The 4,777-nt window shown below is 43.6% G+C and overlaps 1 long non-coding RNA gene across 1 annotated transcript; it reads left to right on the top strand.

Annotated features, from left to right (window-relative positions):
* The first annotated feature begins 401 nt into the window (after nucleotides 1-401).
* On the top strand, nucleotides 402-3,955 carry LOC146063741 (uncharacterized). Its single transcript, XR_014471653.1, has 5 exons — nucleotides 402-500; nucleotides 2,011-2,073; nucleotides 2,598-2,660; nucleotides 3,719-3,781; nucleotides 3,914-3,955. It is a non-coding gene; the product is annotated as an uncharacterized LOC146063741 (long non-coding RNA).
* Nucleotides 3,956-4,777: the final 822 nt, after the last annotated feature.

Consider the following 4,777-nt stretch of genomic DNA (forward strand, 5'->3'; position numbering starts at 1 on the left):
TTTAATGTACAGTACTGTAATTATTTTTACTCAGGACTTCAGAGGAGGATGGAAAGTGTACGCCCCAGAAGGTCACCCCAAACTTTGGCAGCCAGTAAGTGTCCTCCCGACCTGTTCATACAGTACCCCCAGTATCCACGTTGACGTGGAGTCTATTTTATCAAGTGTGGTGGGCACAGCACTTTATTGAAAACAGTCCACGGCTTTTTTTTTTAACACCCCCTCCTCCCCAGCGCAGTTAGCGTAGTTTCCCTGCAGCAGCCCTTCGTAGTCATGCAAATTAGCGAGTAACTCTCACACAGTGCAGGTAAACGCCAGATCCCCTGCGCTGGTGGATGGGTAATCATGCGTGTACAATACTGTATTGCACAGGGGCCAATGTGTTTTATTATTTTTTACAGGGCCAGTCCAGAACAGACATCAGTGGCTGACCACCCCTCCTCGTCCTCGTTACCCCTTTGAATACACCAGTCCCTGTGCTTCCATCCGCCATGAAGAAGGTAAGCATTGCTGCGCATACTGTACAGTATAGTAGGTGTGCGTAGCCCATTTTATTAGGGGGTGCACCATTCCAGGGGCATGTCAATCACTGGACATGTCCATCACCGCCTATTATTACACAAAATGCCACACACTTTAATGCCCATTAGAGATACTGTAATTACACACACAGTAATGCCAATTCCACATACAGTACTGTAATGCCATGCACAGTAATGTCCATTCCCATACTGTAATGCCACACACAGTAATGCCCATTCCACATAATGCCACCCAACATACTGTACTGTACAGTACAGTAATGCCAATTACACATACAGTAATGCCACACACCATAATGGCCAACACTCATACTGTAATGCTACACACAGTAATGACCATTTTACATAATGCTACACACCATACTGCCCATTACACATTATGCCAGGGCTTGACCAATGTTTGTAAAACAGGGATAATAGAAAATGTGCGTTCCAATGGTGCACGTCAAAAATTTACACCGTAATGCCGATAACATGTCACACAGCCAATACATACTCTAGTATACCACATGCCATAATGCCCATTACACGTTATGCCACACACCGTAATGCCCATTGCACTGCAAACTGTGATGCCCTCACTGTGATGCCCATTACATGGTGCACCTCACACTTCGTAATGCCTATTACATGTCACACAGACATTACACATTATGCCTCAGACCGTGATGCCCATTCAACATTAAGCCTCACACCGTGATGCCCAGTACACATTATGCCACACACCATGCTGCCCATCACACATAATGGTACACACAGTAATGGCCATTACACAGAATGCTATACACTATAATGGCCATTACACATTAGGCAACATACTGTACTGTACTGTATTGCCCATTACACATTATTTGACACACATTATGCCACACACCGTAATGCCCATTACATACTGTACTGTACTGTACATTATTATGCCACACAACTGCGGCTTACCTACAGTGCATTCTCATTGCTAGATGTTACATGCTTGATGCCAGGGATTTATTGCTCGATGCCAGGGATTACATCTTATTGCCCTGGTCTACATGGCTCCATTCCAGGTGTCTCATGCTCGTTGCCAGAGGGTGTGAAATGCTAATTGCCAGGGGGTGGGGTGAACTGCTCATTTCCAGGGGGTAACATGCATTTTACCAGGGGTTCCATGCTACCTGAGAAGGGGGTGGTTAAATGCTAATTGACAGTGGAAGTTTCATGCTCATTGCTTGGGGGCACACTGCACACACTTTCGGGAAGCATTAAGCACTCTTCGTATCAGATACAGTACCTGCCGGAGCCGCAGCCTTCTTCCTTTTTAAACTGCATTGCCACATGCCAGAGCCACAGCAGCCTCCTTCCCTTTTGAGCTGCTGCGTATGCTGCACGTCATTTTTGTAAAGCCACCCCCGCCCTATTTACAGTAATAAGAGTACGGTAAGTTTATTAACAGTAAACAGCACTTGTTCTCATTTTTGACATTTTCCCACAGTGACTCCAATTGTAGACCAGGGCACCCTTCCAGCCCCCACCGCCTCAGCCGCTCCATCTGAGAGTAAGTCCTGTCATTTCTTTATTGAGTTTGTGTTTTTTTTTTCTTTCTCTCCTACTGTAATTGTGTCTTTTGTTGGCGTGTCATTGGCCCACGCTGGTAGCGTGGGCCAATGGCAGCCTAGCGCAGCCCTGCGTAGTCAGCGTTGTGTCCATGTCAGGGGGGTGGGGGTGGAGCGTTGCGCCAATGCCTCTGATGCACAAAAGGAGGCAATTGCCACTGGCAGTACTAGTGTACATCCGGTACTGCACTGGCAAATGCCTCCTTTTGAAACAACCACTATCCAGGGCAGCCGTAAGCAGGGAATGCGCAGCGGTACATTACAGTACAGTACAGTATGTGTCTTATCCACTTTGGAGCAGAGTGGATCATCTAAAGTACTGTATAGTATGGCGGGCGCAGCACTTTATAAAATTCAGTCCACGCCTTTTTGTAAAGCCACCCCCGCCCTATTTACAGTAATAAGAGTACGGTAAGTTTATTAACAGTAAACAGCACTTGTTCTCATTTTTGACATTTTCCCACAGTGACTCCGATTGCAGACCAGGGCACCATAACAGCCCCCAGCGCCTCAGCCGCTCCGTCTGAGAGTAAGTCCTGTCATTTCTTTTTTGAGTTTGTGTTTTTTTTTTCTTTCTCTCCTAATTGTGTCTTTTCTTGGCGTGCCATTGGCCCACGCTGGTACCCTGCGGGCATTCTACAGGCCCCCCCACCAATTGTTAATGTTGATTTATTATGACCAAAGGACAATACTGTAAGTGAAAAGCCTAGGTTACGTATTATGTCCGTAACCAGCGTACCTTTTATACCTACAGTAGGTACAGTATGTGCGAACAAATCGTGGCGCAGCGTAGCGTACCTTTATTGTGTATTATACACCAAAGAACCAATACCTTAATAATAGATCCCTTCGCAGTACTCTGTCTCTAATCTGCGAATACACCTTTAAGGACAGTGTCCGTAATATACCGTAACAATACACCGTTACACGTTATGCCACACACCGTAATGCCCATTGCACTGCAAACTGTGATGCCCTCACTGTGATGCCCATTACATGGTACACCTCACACTTCGTAATGCCTATTACATGTCACACAGACATTACACATTATGCCTCAGACCGTGATGCCCATTCAACATTAAGCCTCACACCGTGATGCCCATTACACATTATGCCACACACCATGCTGCCCATCACACATAATGGTACACACAGTAATGGCCATTACACAGAATGCTATACACTATAATGGCCATTACACATTAGGCCACATACTGTACTGTACTGTATTGCCCATTACACATTATTTGACACACATTATGCCACACACCGTAATGCCCATTACATACTGTACTGTACAGTATTATGCCACACAACTGCGGCTTACCTACAGTGCATTCTCATTGCTAGATGTTACATGCTTGATGCCAGGGATTTATTGCTCGATGCCAGGGATTACATCTTATTGCCCTGGCAGCAGCCTCCTTCCCTTTTGAGCTGCTGCCATATGCTGCACGTCATATCGCACACTTACTGTACTTTACAGTAATAACCATACAGTAACTAGTGTATTACAAGTAATAATAATAATACTACAGTAATAAAAACTTTATTTTTAAAGCATATTTTCTCATTTTTCCACAGTGCCAAGGGTACAAGAGGACGAGGCAGCCTCCACCCCTCATCCAAATCCACCCATGGATAGAGGTAAAGTACAGTACAGTACAGTACAGTATACTGTAGTAATAGTAATGCTTACTGTACTGTAAAGTACAGTATTCAACATGTACAGTATTTCTGTTCTAAAACTGTACATTGTTTGTTTGTTTATTTTCACAGAAGAATTAAGAAGAGTGGTGCAAATGCTGCAGATGATAATAAATCAGATTTTCAATTTATTATTAGAATTAATATAATTTTTTTTTTTTTTTTTATAAAAATTTTATAACAATCATTACTGTCAGTACGTTTCATTAAAGATGGTTTGCAGTTTGTAATTATTACAGTACAGTCTACTGGGCAGGTGTCAGTACAGTACATCTTTCCAAAACTTCTTTACACAGTACCATACTGTACAATTTGAATCATGTGTGGGGACTTCAAATACAGTATAATAAAAAATAAAATAAAAAAAACACAGCACATTAATTTAAACAGGACAAAGTCATACAGTATTTTAGGTACAATAATTTAAAGTACTGTTGGTCACAACAAAGCTTTTTGCAAGGCGTGGCTGTCCTTTGTTCTCTATCCAAAACACGCTTGATTTTGCTCATTGTAGAGTGGCATGTGGTGGATAAGGGGAGAAGAAAAAAGAATAGCGTTAGTACTGAATGGTCACAAGGGTTTCGGGGGGGGGGGGGGACATGTTGGCAGGGGAAGGGGATGGGAGAGAGGGAGAGAGATAATGTACAGTACAGTAAGATCATAAACGTACTTTTTTTCCATTTCATTGCTAGTCCTTTGTTCTCGGTCCCAAACACGCTTGATTTTGCTCATGGTAGAGTGTCATGGTGGATAATGGGAGAGAAGAATAAAGAATACAGTAACGTTAGTACTGAATGGTCACAAGGGTTTCGGGGGGGGGGGGGAGACACATGTTGGCAGGGGAAGGGGATGGGAGAGAGGGAGAGAGATACAGTAATGTACAGTAAGATCATACAGTAAACGTACTTTTTTTCCATTTCATTGCCAGTCCTTTGT

Source organism: Crinia signifera, chromosome 3, assembly GCF_055691185.1.
Source record: "Crinia signifera chromosome 3, ASM5569118v1, whole genome shotgun sequence".
In the NCBI taxonomy this organism is placed as follows: Eukaryota; Metazoa; Chordata; class Amphibia; order Anura; family Myobatrachidae; genus Crinia; species Crinia signifera.